The sequence below is a fragment of the Dermacentor albipictus genome, chromosome 6, assembly GCF_038994185.2.
Source record: "Dermacentor albipictus isolate Rhodes 1998 colony chromosome 6, USDA_Dalb.pri_finalv2, whole genome shotgun sequence".
Taxonomy (NCBI): Eukaryota; Metazoa; Arthropoda; class Arachnida; order Ixodida; family Ixodidae; genus Dermacentor; species Dermacentor albipictus.
This window is the reverse complement of record NC_091826.1, coordinates 54,509,361-54,533,872: the sequence shown is the minus strand read 5'-3', so window position 1 is coordinate 54,533,872 and position 24,512 is coordinate 54,509,361. Positions and strand designations below refer to the sequence as shown.

The following is a 24,512-nucleotide window of genomic DNA, read 5'->3' as shown; positions in this document are numbered from 1 at the left end:
TACGGAATGGATTCCAAGGGAAGGGAAGCGTAGCAGGGGGCGGCAGAAAGTTAGGTGGGCGGATGAGATTAAGAAGTTTGCAGGGACGGCATGGCCACAATTAGTACATGACCGGGGTTGTTGGAGAAGTATGGGAGAGGCCTTTGCCCTGCAGTGGGCGTAACCAGGCTGACGATGATGATGATGATGATGATGATGATGATGGTGTGGAGTGGGCGCAATTTCTGCAACACTTCTTAAGTGTCACGAGTTCTCGGAAGAGATGCCAAGCGCTCCTTTGTCATAACGCTTAGCGCGTTGACGACGCCCAACGTGCGTTTAAACGGACCTCGTCTTTAATTCTTGTCGAACCTAAATCGGGTGCGGTGTTCTCGGGCGATCGCTTTGCGCAGCGCCAGGAACGGCGTCGACCGAACACTTCGACGACGAGCTTGGTTCCGAGTCACGCGAAATCTCGCGAAGATGATCTCGTGCCCGGAAACTATCGCTCGAGAATACTGCCCCTAAGGTATATAGTATCAAAGATAGATAGATAGATAGATAGATAGATAGATAGATAGATAGATAGATAGATAGATAGATAGATAGATAGATAGATAGATAGATAGATAGATAGATAGATAGATAGATAGATAGATAGATAGATAGATAGATAGATAGATAGATAGATAGATAGATAGATAGATAGATAGATAGATAGATAGATAGATAGATAGATAGATAGATAGATAGATAGATAGATAGATAGATAGATAGATAGATAGATAGATAGATAGATAGATAGATAGATAGATAGATAGATAGATAGATAGATAGATAGATAGATAGATAGATAGATAGATAACAACCAAATACTGAGCCTGATGAATGCAGAATCATCTGTCACGAGTCCCATTGTGGCCGCCACCTTTCGAGAGAACTGACACTAATTTTTTTTGCGAAGCCGTGGTGTTGTCACCGACAGAAAAAGCAACCGGTGAAGTATGCTTTTCGAATTCGTCCTCATGACGTCACGAAGAAGGATACAGCATCGACACATTGACTTTCCATACAATGTTGCATAGGTTACGTCGAACTACACATTTCTGTGGATGTTCAGCTGCATACGCTGAACTGCAGTGTTGTTTGAAGCAGAAATGCAATGCGACACGATAATGAGAACTCGCTAAAAATGCCATTGCGTCGCGGCGCTTTCTTCGGCTCTCTTAAATTTAAGGCCGTGAGACTGTTTTTACCATTTGTGCTATTACAATTGACGTTACGCCGAGAACGCCGAAGAACGCGCTGGTGCTTAAGTTGAGCTTGGCAATACTGCGAAATAAAAGAAGAAGGCGCCACATAAATGCAAAGCGCAACCACCCAGATCACTGCAATATGACCCACACGGACACTATACTTGGAAAGTATACAGTAAAAGCTCGTTAATTCGAACCGCAAGGGGAAGCCGCTTCAGTTCGAATTAACGAAAGTTCGAACTAACGAAAGTGAAGGAGGGCAACAGTACACTGCGATTTGGAAGCAGGAGGGCATGTCAGAAATTTGGCGTGTCAGAAAGTGATGGCGTGTGTCGCGGGCACACGCCATCTTCAAGTCGATGCTCTGGGTCCGACTGTGCCACACCACCGATGTCCACCGAAACGAACGTTAGCCGAGGCTTAACACCATCACAATGAGTAGCGACGGCCGATACCTCCTAAGCAGAAAACAGAGGTGCACAACCGATGAAGGCTGCCGAGACAAAGACGCTGAACATGTGAACGTGGCGAAGGCCCTGATTCGTTGGTTCTTGATTGCAAGCGCAGCTGCGACGTACTTGATTGGCTGTGTTTTGGAGCTTGCCGTGCCATCTCCGCACAACATTAACAGCTGTACAAGATTTGCAAAGCCTGGCACACCGAGATTCGCAACGGGTAAGAAGTCTCGGAGGCTACGTAGAACGGAGAGGCGGCCGCCGCCGCCGCCTTCTAGCTGACCCCGCGTCAGTTCGATTTTTGTACGATTTTGCCTTCTCTCGCCGTTCTCTCCGTTTCGGAGGCAATATAGCCTTGTGTGTAGGCAGTAGGCGCGTTTCTCTGGCCGTGTGCCAGGCGAGCGTAGTTCGAATTATCCGTGAGGGAACCTTCTCGCGTTCGAATTAACGGACTTTTTTATACATAGACTTCTACGGAGCTTGGCCGGACCAAATCGTACAGTTCGAATTATCCATAAATTCGAATTATTGAAGTTCGAATTAACGAGCTTTCACTGTATATGCAGACTTCGCATTTCACCGTACTTGCAACTGGCAAAAACTTCGACGTTTCACGCTCCGCCTTGGCACACTCTTCCCAGGGCACATCACTGGGAGTCACTTCGTGAGGCTTGGAGGACCGCGTGCATGCATAAACTATGCAAATGCGCGCGCGACGTAATTCAATTTCGATTTGTTTCCAAGAGTGCCTTCGAAGCCCCTCTAGACGCGCATCGTTCTTTCTTTTTCCCTCTCTTTCTCTCGTATTTTTTTCTTGGCGCGACGCTAACGTCACGTTTTTCGGTCGCTCCCGGAGCCAAATGCGCATGCGCGCGTGCGATTTGCCGGATGTACATAACAGGGAGCTCCGCGGAGTTTGTCGACAGCGACGAAGATGGCCGGGCCATCCTCCGTTCGGATCCCGACGCCAAGCCGGAAGAGGAAAAAAAAAAACGTAAAGTGTTTACACCGGCGGGGCGCTGGATACCGCGTCGCCGCATCTGGCACGACCTTTGCGCTATGCATAGCAGCGGCCGACCTGAGGCAGCGCAGAAGGCTTCGTCAACGCCTGGTTCCGAGAACATCCTGGTCGCCGAGCGTCTTCCTTCAAAAAGTTAATCGAAGGAGAGGAACCTTTTGTTTGCCAAGACGGCTGCAGCGACGCACGGAGAAACGGCGATGCCATTTGGCGCCTTCTTCATCCTCGTTTTCTTTTTTTCTTTTTTCATTTCTGTGTTCTCTCTTTCTCTCTCTCTCTCTCTATGGTATGAAACGCTGTCGCGCAGGGGACGGCTTCGTAAGGAGATAGCCTAGCGCTATCCGGTTTGTGCAAAGAGCTACGCGGCAGATTCGGGAACTGAAAGCGAGAGTGCAAACTTTGAATTCTATTCCACTCGTCTTGCTTTTCTTTTCTTTCTTCAGTCGCAGAGCTAATAGACGATCGAGGAAAATTTGTTCTACAAGCGTGAAATGGCTTGGCTGAAACGTTATAATAAATAGCGAAGTACGTAACATGTTACCGATAAAATTTCGGAGGGAGTGAGAGAGAGAGAGAGTGAAAAGGCGAGGGAGCGGGAGGCGGGATGATTGAAGTGTTCGTTTTTCTTTTCTTTCGGTTTTCGGTAAACGAAGTACCGAATACCGAATACGGGAAAACGTAAGACGTGTTTTACGCAGCCGGACGATATATGTCACGAGCATTTAGCTTATTTATCTAAGAGGGAGGGAGGGAGGGTTGGGGCAACTTCACTGCGTCATGTCGTTGCCGCTTGTCGAACCTTGCTTCGAGATTGAATTTCAACTCGTTCTGATGCACGCTATTCTGAATTATTAGTTCTCATCAAATCAACGTACAGTGTGACAGTGAGCGTTACTATACATTCCGGCTTCGGAATACGGTAGCAGGTGGGAGTCGAACTCATGACGTCGGTTTTTAGTAACCGAATCCACATCCCCTATGCCACAGTGGCGGGTCAGGCTGGTGGGAGAGTTCGCGTCGTATGGAGACAGGCATATATCAGAGGACTGTGAAACATATGGTTTCACCTGAAGAGCGTTTAGTTTGCACAACTCGAGCAATTGCGACTCCGTGAGTACACCATGCCGCTCTTCGCATGTCACGGTAGTGCTTTATTTTGAGCTGTCCCCTACAGCTGCAAAGTGATCGGTATGCTATAAAAACACGTAGTGAAGAAATGTAACGAATCGGTTGCTTTTCGCTTCGCATAGCACCGCCTGTCTTCCTGCTGAGTCATCCTGTACTAAGAGCCAAGGCGAAGGCGAAAAAAAAACTTAACGAATGGCCTTGACTGTTTACAGTAATGCGGGAGGTGGCGAAGTCAACAGCTAGAACATACCATCGCAGTGAGACGCCCGAAGGCCACTTTATTTGCATAATGAGTTCCACGTTGGGAGATACCTTAGCAATGTGGCGCCTGTCGTCCTTTGAGGCATTACGCGCGACGACGCCTACTCTGCCCGCCCTTCATTTGATGGAGTGACTTATGGCTGCGTAGGCAAGATCCTCTGCGCCTTGGCCTCGCCCCACTAGAGGACTCACAACAAAGTCAAGGACGCAGACATACTGCATACAAAATGCTCTGAGCGAAGTAACTTTTAGGCAGCCGACGTTTGACGACTTCTCTGTCCCACATGACAGCTGCAATATACGTAACTGGGATGGAACTAACACTGATGTAGAGTGCCACTTAAAGAGTGACCGAGGTAATGTTTGACTACTGTTCCAGAATATGTCTACGTTGCATTTATAAACACTGGGGACTTACAACCTTGCAGCACGCTTTGCGTTATATGCTGTCAATCTACAAACGTCAAATCATTCGTGCGGAAGCTTTTTTTAACTCGGGGAGAGCGCGTTAACCTAACAAGACGTGACACAATAAGGAGCGAAATGAGAAAAAAAAATCGAACACGCCTACGCACTGCTTTGTCGATCGGATCACAGAGCGTGGAGAGAGGAAATACTATGAGAGCGAGCGCGACGTCAGACAGTTATATATATCTACGACAAGCCAACCTCCTCTGACGCATCTCCACCTTTTCTTCGGGGTCCACCTTGCGCCTCGACTCTTGGCAATTAGGCCCCACGCAATTGACCAATCTTTCAAGGCATTGTTTAGGTTCGTGGGGGCGCTTAGTAGAGCCCTCATCACAATGGACCTTCGCCATCCAATCCCCCCTTTACAAGCAGCTCATCCGTGCCCTCGGCGCGCTCAGCGCCTAGAAATTACCGCTTGCCAATCACGTGGTAAGGACCTATTTCCTATGAGCATTTCGCTTATATATATACATATAGTTTAGGCTTCGAATTTCTGACGTGATGCTCCCTTGTTGCATTGTTTCTTCCTCCACTTCTGATAGAGCATGAAACTGAATGGTTCAGAACATGCCCTGTGTAATCGGGTGGTGAACTTGGAGCTCGGAGGCTATGCTTGAAAGTGTACGATGGTTCTTTACTTCGGTCTCGGCAGGCATCTTAGCGCCGGCGGAGTGGCACAAGAGGCCGACGTAGCCGCCGCTGTTAGGCGCTAACAAATAGTCTGACGTTTCCAGCACGAGTGCCGGATTAATGAACACAGCATACGAGTGCGTGAATTTCTAGAGAATTAAGTCGGTGCACCACGGTGTCTGCACGTATTCCTCGAGTCCCCTGCCTGCCCGCGCCCAAAAGATTTTCCAAGTGGATTTACCGACCCACGCAACACGAAGGGTCATTTGATAGTCAGCTCGTGACCGCTCCCGTATAGTTTCGTTTCTCCCCTTCGCCTTTGTTGTCTGCGCCGTATAGAATTAACGGCGCGATACTCGAGCGAGTTCTGTCATTTAGCTTCCGTACCGCTGCCAGAAAGGGCGCGCGGCCGTACGCTAATCACCGCGAGCCTCACCCAGCGCGCCGCTCCTGACCGGAGCCTGTAAATGATCGACTCCCCCGTGTATCGCGCAATTCGGACCTTGGCACGACTTTGCCCAGCGTCCGGCCTTGCAGACGCATGAGTTACGCGGCGACCTGGCCAGTTTAGCGTATACACACGGCGAGTCTCACACCCCACAAGGGAAAGTCGTCGTACTTCTGGTTCTCTTTGCGATAGTCTTCTGGCAAGGCGTCAAGCAGACTTCCGCTGCGGGACGCGGCCCTTCCGGCCAGTTTCGCTCGAGATAGCCGACGCGTCGGTTTTGTCCCCTCGTTAGATAGAACAGAACGCACGACTGTATGGACAGTTGTACGTCGCTGTCTACGTGATACACTACGAAAGTAAGAACTTGCGACGAGCGGCGAACCTAATTTGACGGCCTTTAATAAACGCCGTCGGACAGGAGCGTAGAGTTTACTATAGAACAATTACTAGAGAGGGCGCTGAGATCGATTCGGCTACCATGCTTGGATGACAGCAATACAGGGGGACATGTTTAATGTTCGTGCTCGTTGCTCGAAACGTTCGCGTGGCTTCGTTTATGACGCTTTGCCCTTACAAGTTTCGCAAGAGATCACGTTCTTTTCGAAATGCGTGAAGGCAATAAATTTTTGCGTACACGCGTAATCATTGCAAATGGTTGCATTTATGAAGCGCATTGTTTAAAGCGATCGATTTGCGAAATCGCAAAGCCGCCGTTTGAAGCCGAAAGCACGAAGTTTAGGCAAAAAAGCGAGTACTAACCACTAGTGGAAAACTGGCTTAACCCCCGTATACTTGCGACTCCCGTAGACACTAGCGCCACTGTTTGCCCTAGCGATTTTCGTAGGAAGCTCTAAAGAGGCGATGTAAGTGAAATCCACTATAAGTGAGTAGTCTGTATAAGTGTCGAGACAAGCGCAGCGGTTGTTTATCGTCTCTATTTTGTTGTCGCTTCTTCGTTTTGTGTCATGTACACGCATCTGTTTCAAGGTGAACCGCATATATACACATACGGGCGACCGCGTACGCTATATAAAATGCACAATCGCGAACATTTCGTTGAGATAACGCCGCTGTGCACTCGTAAACTTAGCACTTCACTTCCGGTTCCTGTGACACGCTTTCCGTGAAAGCGATCGACGTCGATTAGCATTTCATGTGCTGATTTGCATATACTTTCTTTTTCTGTTCTTTTTTTCTTTCTACTTTCAGAGCAGCCAGATAATGACTGCTCGTTTTGTTCGCGTCACCGGCATTATCAGTTCTTAATCTTCTACCGTAAGGGGGAAAGGGAAGCGAACAGAATGGCGAAGAGTGAAGTTATAGTAAGTCTATACACTGGCTGTTTTCCGTCTGGCGACTGCCTTCTGTCTGCCGAACGGAAGCATTCCACAGCGCCTAAGCCTCGCGGAACCAGCACGTTGCGGCAAACAAAGAAGGCTACTCGCAGCCCTTTATGCAGGCAAACGCATTGTAAAAAATAGAGACACAAGGGCTCACTGTTTTCCAGGCGGCACGCCGTGCGCTTGAGCTCGTAAAATGATCACGTATCTTTCCCGGAGGTAACGCCCAAGGAGAAACGATACGCTCGTCTTTGCGTCCTCACAAAGGCGAGAGAAAGAAGGAAGAAGAGCAAGGAGGGATGAAAGAGATCTTTGAATAATGCATTCGCTGCGTAGTCCATAGCAGCGTTCACAGCGGGCGTTGAGAAGAATCGCGACGGTCTTCGAGCGCGTCTCAAGCAGAAGGAATGCAGCAGACGACTTCGTCGCAAAGGTACGAAGCGTGTGTACCGGCATTGCGAGTTAGTTACCGAATGCCGTCTGCTCGATCGAGTTCCATCTTAAGTCCGCGATGTCATCGCCGATAGTGCCCGTGACGTCACTATAATTCCGACCACGAACGAGGCCTCGCCGCTGCTTTCCCGCTCCTCCACAGATCGCTTTAGCGGCACGGCGCTTGCAATGGGAAGGAAACAAGCCGGAGAAAAACCGAACACCAAGAAGAAGAGCGTTTGACGTCGCCACGTGCTTAGATTGTGATGAGTCCTCGCTCGCTTCGGCTCGAGCGCGTCGTCGTTGGCACGCTGCCTCTCAATATAAAAAAAGAAAGAGACGAGGCGATTGGTGCCGCCGCCAGCATCGCGGCTCTGTACAGCGCCCGCCCGATCGCTACACACAAGAGGAGGGCACGAGCGTTACCGCACCACGACCGTTTCTCCGGTTCGAGCCAACCTTCACGCCGGAGTCGCAAGGACGCCGGCGCGGCGGGTTCTGCCGAGCTCTCCGCGACGCCGTAATCGAAGGCGGTGTGCTGCTAAAGCTGGGAGGCTCACCCCCTTCTCCTCGGCGCGACGTCGCCGATATACACCGAGCGACGCAAAGTCGTCGCGCTGCCGCCGGTTAGGCTTAAGGCGAGGCACGACGTCTGCGTCGACTTCTCGGGCGGCGGCGGCTCGAAGGAGCGCTCAGCGATGCAGTCGAGACAGTCGCCGTAAGCGGAGCAAGGACGCGAGGCCTCGCGCATAGGCGCGCGCGAACGCGCACCGCCATGCGCCCGCGGCCTCCTCTCCCTCTCTCGACAGTTAAGTGCAGCGTAACGCTGAGGCCGTCAAACTGTAGGGGCGGACTCGACACGACCGGCCGGGAGCCTAAGGACGACTTAGCGCGCTAATGCGCGAGAAATGACCCAGTTGCGAGTTATTAAGACGTTTGTCACCTTCGATGTATATACGAACGCTTTCCGGGGGGGTATGCGAAGTGATCAAATGCGTCACGCATCTCTCTCCCTCGCTCGGTCCCGTATCACAGTTGTCGAGTGAAAACGACGCGTAAAGCGCCCGAGACAGCGCGTGTAACGTATGCGGCGGGACTGACCAGCGCGAGTCGTTTCTCGCCTCGGTAATGCTCGAAGCACGACTTCGCGATAAGTAACGGGAAAATGACCTAGTTATGAGTTATTAACGCATATATGTTCGACACCTTCGACGATGTATAATCCCCGTGCAGCAAGGAAGAGCGTTAGCGTTGGTCTCTGGCCACAGTTAAATGCAGCGTCGCCCCAGCATCAAGGTAGCGCGTAAGGCAAGACTGGACCGACGACCGACGCGGCAACCCAAAAGGGCCTCAAAGGACGACGCTGCCTGCATAATTATGATGACCCACTTTCGGTTTAAAATACACTCGCCACCTCGATGAGCTACGTGTCTTGGGGTAAGGCATGCCGATACGGCACCGCTTCGGTTACAGATGCCGAGTTCGAAAAAAGAAAGCGAAATACCGCAGGGCTGCTCGGAGCAGCGCAGTAGTTTGTCCCGTGCCCTCGGCGTCTCCGGCTTCTCAGCGCGCGCTATAGATGTACACGCTGCACGGAACTACAGCGTGCATGGTCCGACAGGAGGAAGGGGAAGGATGGTGCTAGCTATAAGGGCAGATCTGGTCCGACAGCGCCCGACTCGTCGTCTAGGTTTCCTTTTCTTCAGCGGCGCGCTATCTCTCTCGTTCACGAGGCATTTATACCGCGAAGTTGCCGCGCGTATCTCCCGAAGGACCACCGCATTGAGAACGCTGGATACGGTGCGATAGATACGCACGCTGCATCCCTATAGCTCCGGTGTATACACTCGCCTTCTCCGGACGGCCCCAATGCGAAGGCCCCGTATACATGCATGTAATTCGTAACACAGAGTTTTATACCGAAATTATTCTATAGAGGGAACCCTGTCTCTGCGAATCGATCAGCTGACGTTGGAATAGCGGCTAGTGTATACATGGAGCGCATTGTGGTGTCGTCTCTCTTCCGTCCTTGTTTGCTGGCGCTACATATGCTTTCAGTTTACCAACACGCCCAACAAATGGCAATGCTGCATACATGGATTTGTCTGATCTTCATGCTTGTGGCTTCAGAGGTTCTTGTGACGTTGTCTTTACTTCCTTTCAGCTGCCTTTACTTGCCTAAATTTTGAAGAAATCCGCCCCCCCCCCTTCTTTTTTTACATGTCTAAACGCAGGAGGCAATAAGACTCTGGGTGCATGCATAATCACTGCGAGGTGTCGCGTTTACAGCGCAGCATCTTTTTGCTGGAAGTGATCAGTTTAGAGAGTCGCAGAGCCGTTTGAATCCGGTAGGACGGAGTTTAGGCGAAATCCACGTACTAGCAATGATTTCATACTGACCGAAAACGCCGTGCTTATTAACTATATATACCCCGGACGCTATAGCTCCAGAGTTCTCTCTCTCTCTCTCTCTCTAAATAAAGTTTGTACCACCACCAACCACCTCTCTCTCTCTCTCTCTCTCTCTAGTACATCTTTTTAGGAAACTGCGGCTCGCGCAGCACCACCTGGTGCTTTATTTAGTAAGCCAGTTCCTCTGTTCTCAACGCACCCTGAAGGGCAGTGCACCCTGAATGTATGTATAGATCGCATCGGGCCCTACGGGCGCCCAACAGTTGATGCAAAACGATGACTGCGGCCGGTTGGCTTTGCGACTGGACGAGCAGAAAAGTTACGTCCGGTGGCGGAGATGCGATGTCGTGACGAAACTTTACACGATAGTGCTCTGGCAGCGCCTGCGTGGCCACCGTCGCAGCGTGGCCGAAACACGTGGCTTACGGTGCCGCGAGGCACGAGATCGCGGGTTCGATTCCATCAGCTGCATGCAGTGCAGTGCGACCGAATTTCCCTGCACTCTTAGAAAAAATTACACCCTTTGGGGCGTGTCTTGTCCCACAACAAAAATCGCCATACGTGCTGCCCGCGTTTCCTTTCTTTAACGCTGCGAGCCTGGTACTTCCCAGTCACGAACGGCATGCGCGTTATCAGTGTGACGCAGCATTCTCGACAGGAAAGTTTTCAAGAAAGGAAAGGCAAGCAAGGCAGATGACGATTATCGTTGTGGGACAAATATACACCCCAAAGGGTGCAACCGTTTTAAGAGTGTGGGTGTGAAATGCAAAGGGAAGAGGAAGAGGAAGAAGAAATAAAAACGGCGGGAAGGGATCTTGCGCGCGCGGTAGAGATTTCAGCACGATTTAAGGAAACCCCAGGTCGCCTATCGAGAACCAGTCCAGCCCCCTTCGTTCCACGAAGCGGCCCGCATCCTCTGGGATTTTTGTCCTCTGATACGGAAACTGCGAGACTCGGTTATGTATCAGGGGTTTCCTTCAATATTTGTTGAAGGACCCTCCATGGTTACACGTGCAACACTTTGCGAAGTGAAGTTGGTTCGAGGCAGCGTCTTTCTTCTGTACGATCCCTGCGAATGGCTGAAGTTTCATTTCGAACGCTCTTGGCAACGTTATTTCGAAATTTCTCGACGGTAGCTGTCTTTTTTTTTTTTTTTGCAATGCGCCTGTTCACAACCTTATCTAAACTGGAGAGGACGAGTTGCGGCACAGACGGGGTTCGTCGCCATTGTATACGTTTCGTCTCGCGCGGGTTTGCACACGACTTCGCGAAACACGCGTTAAAGCTGCTATACGCTCGCGATTGAAGAGTTACGCAACGTAGAAGTGTTTCGGAGGAGCTCCCCGAACGAACCGCGCGCGCGATTTCAGTCAACGAAATCGAGAATATTCGTGCAACGTCGTCGTCTCGGCAAGTGTACCGCACTGTACAGCACGCGTGTACACCACGGCGTTGCGATAACCGAGCGCGAAGAAAAGAGCGCGGGATCGAGCTCAAACCGGCGCGGCAGATGAAAGAGAACTTCGACGGCGCGAACAAAAAACCAGTCTCTCTCTCTCTCCGCTTCCCACCGATACAGTTATCTATTGCACCGCTTTGAAAGGCCCCTCCGCTCGCTTCGCTGTCGCAGCTTATTGGCATCGCAGAGGCGGCGACGGGGTTGCATTCTTCTCACCGCGGGGCACGACACCAAGCAGTGGGACTCGCAGTGAGAGTCCGGTTTGTCGCGTTCCTTTCTTCGTTTCGTTGCTTTTTTTTTTGTTTTTTTCTCGCTACGTCAGCTTTCCCTCTCCGGGCGCGGGTGTAGAGACGCTACGGAGTCCGGACACGTATCTTGCGAAGGATACACTACTATGGTGCCAGACCGCAGCGGCTCGTTCTTCAGCGAGCTTTCCGCCGCCGTCCATGCTTTGGGTTAACGATGCCGCCGGACTTGAAGCACGACAATGTAAATAAGACATGAGGCGGGTGGGAGGAGAAGAGTACGGCCGTCGCGGGCTGCCCTCGCAATGACCGTTGCCTTTGGGATGAGCCCGGCGCGTGAACTGAGTGCGTACTGTGCTTGACCTCCAACACCGCGTGCGCCCGTGGTTGCTCAGTGGCTATGGTGTTAGGCTGCTGAGCACGAGGTCTCGGGATCGAATCCTGCGGCCACGGTGGCCGCATTTAGATGGGGGCGAAATGCGAAAACGCCTGTGTGCTTAGATTTAGGTGCACGTTAAAGAACCCCAGGTGGTCGAAATTTTCCGGAGTCACCCCACTACGGCGCGCCTCATAACCAGAAAGTGGTTTTGGCACGTAAAACCCCCGTATATTATTATTAACACCGCGTGCGCGGACAAAGTGCGTGGCACCGCAGCCCTCCTGACGGCGAGGCGATGCCGTCACGGACCATCTCACCGGAGGTGGATGGTGGACCACGGGTGGTTACGAGCGAATGGTAGCGGTAAAAACATTTTAGGAGGCAACGCTTCTTTTTTCAGCCCTGACGGTCGCAGGTACGACTGCTGTGACGTTGGCGACGGTCCTTTCGACACCGACGCGGAGACAGCGTCGTGATTGTGTGCCAGGCAGGCTAACACTTCCATCTCGTTACGATTAGATTAACGGATTTATTTGGCGGCTCGCTCGGCACCACTACGATCTCTGCTGGACTATTGTATCAGCGCACGAGAACAGCTACCGCAAAGCGATGTGGCTAAGCGTGCTTTCTGATCCTTGAAGCGATACCTCCGAGAATCATGCGCATACTGACTCTTCAACGTCCGCACTAGAAATGTGTCCCCCTCCCCCCCCCCAAAAAAAAGAAAAGAAAACCAGCACGGAGTTGTTTCAGTTGGCAAAACCATTAGTCTCCTCAGTCTCTTGAATGCCGCAGGAGGAAGGGGGGACTTCGCTTACTGTTTTGAATACTTCCCGCGGTGTCGTACATCCCCTAAATTCGAGTGCTACATTGAACTAGGAGAATACACTTTTGCATCGTACATTTCTACAACTGCAGACAGCTTTCCGCAAAGTGCAAAGGACCGCTAGCAAAAAGCGCAAACTAAAAAAAATATGGCTGTGGCTTAGCTAAGGTTAAGGCCAGGATGCGAAGCATACTAGCCTTTATTTTAGTTGTTGAACGACTGTTTAGCCTGGTGAACTGCTGTTGCTTGGCTATACTTGGTTCGGCGCTAGACGAAGAAACAACTCATGCAGGCGAGCGCACGAGCTGAGACCCGGCTATGTAGCTACGCGGCCGCAAGCGAGCGCACGAGTTGAGCCTCCGCTTTTGCAGCTGTTATGACGTCATATGGTAGCTATACGCGGCCGCGCGCGGCGCAGCAAGGAAGAGCGCGGTTGTGCGGCTGGTATGCTTCGCATAAAAGGAAAGAAATCGAGGGAGAAGGGTATGTCGGAGGCCGGCTGATGACCTCGGGCGAGTTTATAGCGCCGGGGGCTGCGCGCATCGCCTTCGAGACTCGTCGCAGCCGACGACGACGACGACGCAAGGCGGACGCATTCACACGCACACACAACGCGCACGGAGCGGTACGCGCGGTCATTCCTCGAGGTGCGCAGAACGAGCCCGTGCGCGTGACAGCCGCGCAGTGGACGCTCAACTCTGCGGAGGCAAACGCGTCCGCTGAGCTGGACGTGTCAACGCTGAGGGGGACCGTACATACAGCGAGGGGACGACAAAAGCGGCGGCGGTGGCTGGGGGAGGCTGACCGGAATACTGATCCGACGCCGCAGAGCGTGCGCTCTTCCTTCCCCCTTCCAAGGACGTCCGGTATATGCACTCCCGACTTCTTCCAGTGCATACACGGTTGCTGCTCGCGAGAGATGCCTCTGCCCGCCCGCCCGCCTGCCGGCTCGAGATCTCGCCTTGAATTGCGAAGGCTGCTCGGTGTGCTCCCGTGTCGCGGAGGCAGTTCTGTCCCGTTCCGGTTGGCACGAACGGACGCCGGTCCACGCATTCGAACAGTTCGCGCCGCTGAACAGCGTGAAGCAAGGGTTCTGCTGACGCGGTTCGGCATCTGCAATCGGCGATGCGGGGGCAACGAAAGGAAAGGGGCGGCGAGAAAAGGAACACAGCGAGGCACACTGTCTGCATCCGAACGTTTTTTGGCGTTTTAAGAATGCAGAGCGCGAAGAAAAAAGAACCGGTGTCACCTGGCTGCAACGAGTTATTGGGAGTGAGGAAACCACATTATCCATTTCGATATATGTGCTTGGTACAAAGAGCCGCAGCGCGAAGAAAAGCGGAGACAAAGGGGCACGCATATGCTTCTGGATTTGACAGAAGTCTGTTGAATGTTGATTTGACAGAAATCTGACAGAAGTCTGAAGTCTGGGAAGTCTGTCTGCTTTTCGAATATAAGTAGCATATACAGACACCGATTCGCCACCAAGGCCGTGCGGCACTGACGTCAGAGGCACGCAGCCAGTGACGTAGCACCGAAACAAAGGAAAGCTGGGAAAGGGTGGAGAAGGGTATTGGAGAGGGAGCATGCGATCCGTTACGTTCCGGCATTTAAAACGCGCTACACAACACATGGGGAGGAAAGAAAGGTAGGCGTATCAACCATGCTTTTGTGCTTGAATGGCTTGAGGCCACAGCGGAAATGGGTTGGGGGCAGTAAAAGGAAAGATGGAAACAAAGGGGGACGGACGCTATGCTGCCGAATGCGCCTACGCGATCGGTCGCTGAGGCCATTTGATTCCAGTAACTGCGGTAACTGCTTGTGTTGCTTTGTAAGCCTGCGGCGCGCAAGACCGAGGTCGTAGAGTATCGGTTGCCTTAAAGTTATCTGCACAAAAGGCTCGATTCATCTTGCTGCAGCAAATTATGGAAAGTTGCGGAACCTTTCCTATCATCGATGTGTGCTTGACATTCGCACAGAACATTTTGCTCTCCTGTAAACACCACAAGGCTGTAGAGTTAATACTGGCGCACTCATTCGGCGTCAGACAGCGTTAGCTAAAGGAAAACGACTCGTAGCGTTGACGAGTGGTATATTCGCTGTACGAGTCTCCAGGCAGACACCTCCTTACCCGCGAAGACTGATGCTTCAGACGTGCAGCCAGTGACGTACATCCAGCTTCTTACTCGGCGATGGAAAAGCGATGGAAACAGCAGGAGAGGGTTGGCGGAGGGTGAGAGGAAGGCGCAGTCTCCGCGTTCGAAGAGATTTCGTTTGCTCTTGAAAGCTGTGCAGGAAATACCAGGGTCGCCAAAAAAAAAAAAATGCCGCTAAGAATTATTGACAGTGTTGGAATCGCGTTCGCTTATCGAAGAAGTGCTCTTGGCGCGGACGGAAGCTGTCGCGTTCCTCATATTGAAATTCCTCGTGCAGAGCGAATGCCTTCGCGCACTACGCAAACTGGTTTACCGGAAGGCAGATAGAAACGCAAGCCGCGCGCGACGTCCTCTCTCCCATCTACGATCTGCTCCAGATGAGCGCAGCTGAAGAGGTTTCCTCGTACTGGGGACGAGCGAGACATTTATGGCTATTAGCTCTCCGGATGAAATGTAGGCAGATGCGGGAGGCGGGGGAGAGGAGGGTAGGGCTGCTGCTGATAAGCCGTTCTCGAGACCCTTGGCGGCTACCTCACGGAGTGCATCCAGCTACGGAAAGCAGTGCAGAACACATTGGCAGAATGCCAACAAGCCATTTACCGTCGTGTTTCCATATGCACAGAGCCCTTCGCTCACGCGTGCGCTGACGTAGAAGGAAACTTAATTTTGTATGCATTTTACTTCGAAATATTTTTTGCCTTTTCTTTTTTGCCATGACTGTAGTACGGCTCCTCTGCCTCGTCAAGCTGCTTGTAGCAGCTTTTAGACAGTGCCGTGCCTCCTCAGATTACCTTGTCAGCTTTGGAAATAACGTTAAACCATGTTCATTTCAGCTCAGGTCACTCCTTAGCACGGCATTGTGATAATCGGAGTATAAATAGTTGATAACTATCTTGCAGCATACACCATATGGAGCCTTGCACATCTTTAACCATTATCGAAATTGACGACGGTTGACAGATACGCATAGATTACAGCTTCACATATAGAATGTCATAATGTCTCTCTCACCTATGGCATCCCTTTGTCTCTCCCCCGCTACAGGATGGCAAACCTGAGATAATCTATGGTTAACCTCCTTGTCTTTCCCTTGCCTTTCCCTCTCTCCCTCCCTCTCTTTCTCTCTCTCTCTCTCTCTCTACTCTCAGTCGCCTTTGGCCGACACGCGAACTTCCTTAATGATAGCTGGGGCCCTTCGGTACAACACATACACGAATGTGCTCAAGCTTTAGTATATAAAATATACGAACTTGCCACGAAAAATAAAATTAAAGCAAACTAACGCAATTACATATCGAAGTGTTCAATGTCTTAATTGATGCGTCACATGCCGAAAGCAACTTTCACACACTAGCGTTCCAGGCATTCGCAAAGAAAACTACGAACAAAATAAAAACACAGCGTGTGACAATGTTTCGACAGTTGTACGCTCAAGCCGCGTTTCTCGGACCTCCGTCAAACTTTCAGTCAAACAATACTTAAAACCACTCTTGTAGCAGCGTTCGGTAAAGGCGTTAAGAGTCCTTATATTCAACGGGACTTTGGGAGCTACACATGTGACACGAATATTAGGCTGTCCATAAAGAACAGCTCAGACAACGTTCACTACGCTAATCTTGCCATTCGCAGTTTTACAAGAAACGCTGTACGCATGCAGCCAAGCAGGCCTACGTCATCAGGTGGCGCAGAAGCAATTGACTGACATATTCAGGTGATATTTCAAATCTGAGCAATGGACAGGTCACGGTGTTTTCCGCAACAATACATCATTGTGTGACTAAAACATAATGACGCATGAAGCAATGCAATGCAACACATCCCCGCAATAAGGGCGGTTTCACTAACGAGTGCGCTCTTTAAGTTGCTTATGAGAGAGATTAAGAAAAAACATAATAGGAAAGCAAATAACTGTGCAACATCGCCCGCAAGTGTTCATGAAGTAGAGCCCGAGGGACCCCCAAAAGACTTCACTAAGGCAGCAAGGTTAAGTCAAGACGAACGGAAAGTTGCATCAGCGTATAGAAAGTGAAACATTAAGAAAACATTACTCTCAAGCAACGAAGAAACCGAGAAAGCAAAAAAAAAAAAGAAAATACTACACAATAAACTTGAGTGTCAAAGGACTACAACAAAAAATTGCGGCCTCGCTGAGTAGCATATCAGCGGTGGTATGTACGCCGGCAAAAACATCTGCCTTCCAATAAAATCTATCTATCTATCTATCTATCTATCTATCTATCTATCTATCTATCTATCTATCTATCTATCTATCTATCTATCTATCTATCTATCTATCTATCTATCTATCTATCTATCTATCTATCTATCTATCTATCTATCTATCTATGTGCGGTTCCATTACAGGAACGGGTGCGGTAACTTCCCGTTGCACTGATGAGGTATTACGTGGCGAGAGCATTTCGTTATAGAGCGCGTTTCTTTAATTGAACGGAAATTGATGTTTCATAATTCCTCTCGGTCAGCATCTGTTATTCAGTGTAGATTCGGGAACATACGTTTACACTGCATGGGGTTCGCGTAAGAATCAAACTTCCGCACAGCCTCGATACAGAGACTGAAATTCGGTTATTCAATCGGTTGTAATTTTTTTGCGATCTAGAAAGTGATGCCTCAAATTAAAGACGGCGCCCCTCAAGGGAACAGAAGTTTGCATTTGTCGCGTAACCCGCGTCCCGTAAACATTTGTGGGCGACTCTACATCTTGATGCAAATTACGTCCGAATGGAACATTTCCTTCTCGCTCTTATAATTGTGCAACCCAATCCAAACCGAGTTCACACATCATACGCATATATGTATCCGTGGCCACGCTTATGTATGCACGAAAAACCTGTTCACCGTTGCTGCCGGCGCCGATACATTGACAGATGATATATTGCCGGTGAAGGATGGAGCCGTCGCTTCCCGCGCCACGAATGCATAACGAGGAGACACAAGCGACAACTAAACTAACCTAACGTGCTTCTTTGTATAGGCCAAGGAGTCTTGGGCGTGCTTGCGTCACTTGACGGAGTAAAAACACAAAGCGGGAACCACTCGGGACGGCATTTCTAACGGGACATTTATAGCGTCGCCAGACGTCGGCGCGTCTATTTCAGGACGCGCGGTCCACCACGCTGGTTTCCAAACCGAAACGCATACCCTTGAGGCGTTCGCTCAATTCGGTAGCCTCACGAAGCAAACTTCGTGTATGCTGCGGCATCGCAACATGGTCGTCGCGTGGAGCCAAACGTGCGCGCCGACGCCGGGCGACGCCACTTTGTACGTCATAAACGTGCTTCGTCTGGCTGCCGCTAGGGGTAAGTTGCGACACCAATCTATATACGCGCTTGCTCAGCCCGGTTCGATGCCGGAAGAGGAACGTTGCGCATCGCTCGGCGATTACGTTCGTTCGCTTCCTCATTACGGTCGAGTCGACTTCGACAGGTCTCTCTCCTTAACGAGCTTTGCGGAGCGCCATCGAAGCTCTCCTTTGCCCTCGATATGTATAAGGCGCGCGGGCACGCCTTCTGCGGAAGAATCGGAATTGCTCGCTCGCGTGTCTCGAGCGCACGGTGAGTGTGACGATTCGGGAAGCGCGGCGCGGTTTCGCGCGCTCTTACTGCAGTGACACGAAGCAGCCTTGGGCATTTTCTTAGATCGACGTGTTCTCCGTTCAGTGAATATCAACGGGATTCGGCGCCCCAATAAAATGCGAGCGCGCTATGTGGAAGGCGTCACCAACAAAGTTAAAATGTATACACGATTAAGCGCGTGCTGATTTGTCTCATGTTGGACGTGAGACAAAGATTGTCAACGTGAGACAAGACATGAGACTCTTAAGGGGTGAGATCGAGCCGTTGACGGGGTCTAATCAAATTTTCTTTACATTTTGAGCAGCGCACAACCTGACAACGGCAAAACAAGGAAAGAAAGAAACGACGACGGAAGAAGCACAGCTTGACTGCGCACATTTTGTTACTGTCATTGTCAATTTGTGAGTTACTCAATATGTACACCTTCCAACTCGCCCGCTTCTGTATTCTTTTGGGTTTTCCTTTTTCGACGACATTTTTTTCGGCAAGTAAACGCGACGACGGTCAGCGCGAAAGCTGCACGAAACAGTGGACGTGACCGCACGCAAAGACTGCACGCAATATACTGTAAGGCCTGTGCACACACCCGTCAAACGCCCTGTCCCGTCATCCTCACGTCACCGTCACGTCGCCGTCACGTCACCGTCACGTCGGCGTACGTCACGAGACAGCGTTTGCCTGCTGGCTTCTCATCCAAACTAGCATGCCGGTGACATTAGCCGGTGCCCTCCACGTCGCCGGCGTCCCATTGTTGGAGGCGAATCCGTCAAGGAAACGCTATCTTGTGACGGATGCCAGTGACGTGACGGCGACGTGACGGCGACGTGACGTGACGGGATGGGGCGTTTGAAGGCTTTGTGAACCAGGCTCAATAGTCATATCGCTCTCAAACTCTCGTGTCAAACATACATCGGTGCACACCAGCTGGATAGAAAGTGCACACTGTTTTCGACTATTGTTTCTCTTACTGCAGGTGCATAGTGACAGTTCGTTATCGTCTACAGTTAAAAGTAGTTTTTGCAACCTTAAGGATAAAAGTGTTTTGTGCCCTTCGAACAAACTATCACCTCAGAAAGTGCAAAGTATGAGAAGCTACGATGTGTTTCTTTTACCTTTTTGATGACCGGCGACATGTGATATAAATTTCAATATTTCTCGCATAAAAAGAAGTATAGTCGGCACGATCTCCTGATGGTCAACACCTCTTTAATTGACCGTTTCAATAGAGAAGGCACTAAAAGCAACAAACAGCAGCAGAGCAGAGCATTCAGTCTCGGGACTGCCGTCACGAACGCTCGTCAGTATTGTAATAAATAAACAATTATTGTACGGCCGTACTCCGAGCAACCAGTTGCGTTGGAGAAAGACAAATTGACCAAATCCGAGCATCTCAAAAATATGTCGCGTCGCATGCTTGATATCGCTTTGCCATCTCTTTGATGTCGACGGTGCATGTACGGTTCTTCGTGCCATGTGGCTTGATAGTTCGAGCAGAACACTTCTGGTATGAAGTCGCGCATGCTGGCACTCAACCGTTGTGTGCCGTACGGAAGCTCACGAAAGCAATTGTGTGTAAGCAAAGGCTCCCCGGGGAGTCCCGATTAATATTTCGCACGATGAGTAAAGTATTTAACAGCAACACACTCTGTTTGCTTGATCTCGTAAGGCGACGACGTTCGACACGATGACTCGGGGTTTCATATACGCAGAGTCTTTTAAAATTGCTCTAATTTTGCCTTAAGCCCCAAAACTCGTTGGATTGATTTTAGAAATGGTAGGCTGAGGTGTCGGGGAGGACGGAGAATGGGAACAACCTTTTATTACGACCCGAGATTACCTGTTATACGTCTATATTAGTTCGCCGGCAATGCCGGGTGCATGCAGATAAGCACTGTATACAAAAAAGTCCAGACGAAGAGCAAACGCAAGGTCTGTTTTCTTTCTTCAGAGTTATGCCGATATATGTATTATGCATATATATTTTTTTTCTTCTTGACCAACCGTAAAACCATTTCACGTTTTTCTTATTCGACATCTCCCACGGCCAGGACCAAATGCGGTAACTAAGCCCACGTTTACTATAAGCAATGGCTTGGGGAACCCAATAACAAGAGAAAAAAAAACGGGAGCAAAACAAAACAGCGAAAGATGGGTGGCAACGTCATCTTGAAGTTTCCGCGCCAGCTACTCATGAGGTCACATGAATTTTGGTAGCAACTCCTCCAGTTTAGTTAATTGTTTATCGGTGAAGAAAGATGACATGTCGTTGTAATCGAACCAAAGACAGCATCTGGGAAGCTTCGCAAATCCTAAAACAAGCCAAATATGAAAAAAAACATAATAACAATCCGAAATTTCTGGCACCACACTGGCGTACCGAAGCTGGGGCTCGGGCATAAAACTGAGGAAGAGAAAGTTTTTCGGCCTTCAGTTCTCTCCTCTATGCCAACCAACGTTTTCTTGCATTAGGCGAAAGCGGTGTTCTGAAGGGCTACTTTACCAGCGCGAACTAATTTGATATTTCTCGCTAATGACTCGATCGAAACCGGGTGATAATTAGACCCGCCGGATACTTCGCTGAGCGCGAGATACGAGTGCGAAAGACGAAACTGCCGCCCCATGGAGCCCGGCTCGGTCGCACACGATGGCGACCTTCGGAGCGGGTACGCGTGTTACAAACCCACACTGCGTGGGCAGCACGACGTACACGCACCGGTGCAGGTAGGAACACGCGCGCCCTCGCGACGGTATCAGTCATTCCCTCCCTTGACTTCCTTAAACGGTGCTGCTGCTGCTGCTGCGACGTTCACACTGTTCATCCGCGGGGACACAAACGTGATGCCTCAAGGCATCGTGCCCTTGCAACTGCGGGACCAGCTTTCCTCGGACAAGCTGGTCTACAAATGCCGGAGTCCATTCCATGGCGACGATAATGTCGTATAAAGTGCCCGTCGGTCGTATTGACCCCGTGTACATTGACGTCTGTCTGCCATTGTTAAACGTTTACGTCTGTCCGCTATTGTTAAGCAATTTTGCAGTTAACGAGCTCAGCCTTGGTCAGCTGAGCGCATGCTTCGCACCAACAAATGGGCCGCGAAGCTGAAGTCAATTCGGACGAGGACAACGTGTGGCACCCTGTCTAAATTGTTCTTACGTATGCTCCGTGGAGGCTTCCAGCTTAATAACTCGGTTTCAGTTGTCTGGACGACCCCTTGGAACCGTTCCTTTCGTGCGCTAGCTTGGGATCTGCTATCCAACGAAGTTTCAACATATAGACAACGTAAAATTTTCTCTACGCTGTCCTTTTATACATACTGTACCAATGACCAATAAACCAGCTCAGTTAAGAATGCACCCCTCGTAGCCTTTCTATTTCCGCCTTGGTTTACAATCGTCTATATACAGTAGGTACTTTGTATTTGTTCCGATGTTTACTCGCTCTGCATGGTCCGGTAGTTAAAGCCATGGGTGCTTGCCTTCCCCCCCCCCCCCCCTCTCTTCTCCTTCTTGAAGAAAGCTGTGAATGGAAGAAATATTCTATTCTCACGATGAAACAAAAAAGGAGTGCGCGGCATAACTTCAGGCAATCCGTGACGTTTAGGAAGCGACTCTTGTCCCCATGGCCCACAAGTTTCTTGCTGGCACGAGTTTCACTCCCTCACCCATCGTATTCATGCCTGTGCGGATACCAACGTCAATAACCCTCAAGCGGTAATATTAGATGCTACATCCCAAGAAAGCAGATGTCCTCTTGGTGTTCGCCCCCATCGGCAACCTGTGCGCGCCTTCTAACCAGCGCTTATTTTCCTTACAGAATGGTTCTTTCTTTCCGGCGTCCAACTAACCGGCCGTGGTTCACCATAGGTTGCACGCTACTCCCTCACGACTACCCTCCGAGCTTCTCTACAGCGCGTGCAAGATCTCACAGCTATTTGCGCATACGGACGCGCGATCGCCCCATCCTTGTCCCATTTTAGCTCGTCGTCGTTCGGCTCGATTAGCCAGCGACAAAGCTGTACGCGCACCGTGTACGTACCTCTCGGAAAAGCACGTTCCTTCCGTATAACAGTTGGAAGCGCGAGCTCGTTGTGCTCTGCCATATCGATTCCATCCTTGTCCCCCTTTATGCCACGCGCACTGCGTGGATTAAACGGCCTTCCGGAAGGCTATCCCACCGCCGATGACACCAGCGCCACTTTCCGGCGATAGCGCCAACAATGTACAACCTTCGCGTCGTTGGACAAAATCGTCGTCATTCGTATCTCGACGGCTTTCGGTCTGCACACCTTCCTCCTATAGCACGATCCCTCTTCCGCCTTACACTGTGTACGGTGTTCTTAGGAACGAAGAACAGCTCTACACAACGCCGGATATTCCGCAGCGCTGTCTTACCACCGGCGACCCGCGCGAAAGAAAATAAACTGGCCGTACGAGTAAAGCGAAGATATCGGGACTTCTTTTCTCTCTAGCCGCAACGCCAGACATTTCCGAAAGCTACGCTATATCGCCGTTGAAGCTTTCCGGCAAAGCCCGTACGTCTTTATGCCACGCTCGCATTCGTGCGTCACTGTCGAGCCCCGGTGGAGCAGTCTACAACAGAGCCATCTTGCATATCGCGCACGCATAACTTAAAGACTCTCTTGATATTTCCGCAAGAACCGCGAAAGATAACACCTTTAGTTGCGAACCATTCCCGCAGAACTCCGATAAAAGCGCACAACGCTGGCCTCGCGCTCCTCCTTCGCTCCCGAGTCCAAGGACTGAGCATCACTCGTCTAGCACTGGAATGCAACACGAAAACTGGCCTCTTCTCTCTCTATCTATAGTAACGCGCGAAACACGAGATATCTACAGAAGTGTCGCGAACAATCACCGGAGCACTCCGCCCACAAAGCACTATAGAACCTCCGGGTTCGCGCTCCTCGGAACCACGGGGGGCCAGGGCAGGATCCACATCCACACATCATCCACGCGCGCGCGCATCTCACGCAAGAGCTCCAAGCGTAGAAGAAGCTCGGCGCGCGCTCCATCGTCGGTCCTCCCAGTGTCGTGGTGAAAGGAAAGTAAAAAAAGATGGCCACGCCAGGCGGGGGGGCACGACCGCGGCCACCACTGTGCGCTGCTCACCTTGCGAGGTGTTTCTCGTGTCGTCCTCAGTCGTCGTGGTCGGCGAAGCGCGTGGCTGCGGCGAGACGGTCTCTCGCCCGTCGTCGAACGGCGGCTATCCAAGGGGCCGGCGCACACAGTGAGAGTATTCGGCCGAGTAGCGTCGGAGTCGAGCCGCTGGAATTGGGTTAGCGGAACGACGACACGCCGCCCTCCCCCTCGACGCGCCAAGCCGGTTTGCGGCGTCGTCGTTCGTCGTCGTCGTTCGTCGAGACGAGAGCGGTTTCGAGTGAGCGGCGGCGGCGGCGGCAGGCGCTGGAGCGGCGGCGGCGGTGACGACGGATTGTGCGGCTCGGAAGCGGCAGTGGCGGCTGGAAAGGTGCAACCTCCCCCGCTTCCCCCCACCCCGTAGTATACCCCCCCCCCCTTCAAGGACGCCACGCCTTGACCCCCCACAACGCGCGGACCTCCACGAAAGCCGCTTTGCTGCGGAAGAAACCCCCCCCGGAGTAGCCCACCCTCGTTCCCCTTCCTTACTTTTTTCTTCGCTTCCGTGTACGAGGAAGTAAACGGTCTCCGTATTCAGGAGGTTTCGCCGGAGAAAGTGTGTTCCGCACTTAGAGAAGGGACGCCTTTTTTTTGTTTCTTGCGTGCTTTTTTTTTCTTTAGCTGTATGTTTTCGTTTCGTCGCCAGTCGACTTCCAGCCTCGTACGACTCTACCCGTTTCTTTCGAAATTCGAAGGAAAAAAAAAGAAATCGCCCGCAGCGTCGTGGATTGACGAGGTGTCACCGCCGTGACGGCAGTGTCAACACTGAACCAGTGGTGCGCGCCTATATCGGCAATCGGCAGTCGAATCGCGACCTCTGACCTCCGACACTAAACAACGGTACGACAGCCGTGCTTGTAAAAGAGC

General features: G+C 51.0%; 1 protein-coding gene across 1 annotated transcript in view; it reads right to left on the bottom strand.

Moving 5' to 3' along the window:
* The window catches only part of LOC135907789 (peroxidase-like), a 134,227-nt gene extending 110,307 nt beyond the window's left edge, over positions 1 to 23,920 (bottom strand). Inside the window, exon 1 of the mRNA XM_065439523.2 lies at positions 23,619 to 23,920. The gene's annotated coding sequence lies outside the window, so the exon portion shown is untranslated. The remainder of the gene's footprint in view (positions 1 to 23,618) is intronic.
* Positions 23,921 to 24,512: the final 592 nt, after the last annotated feature.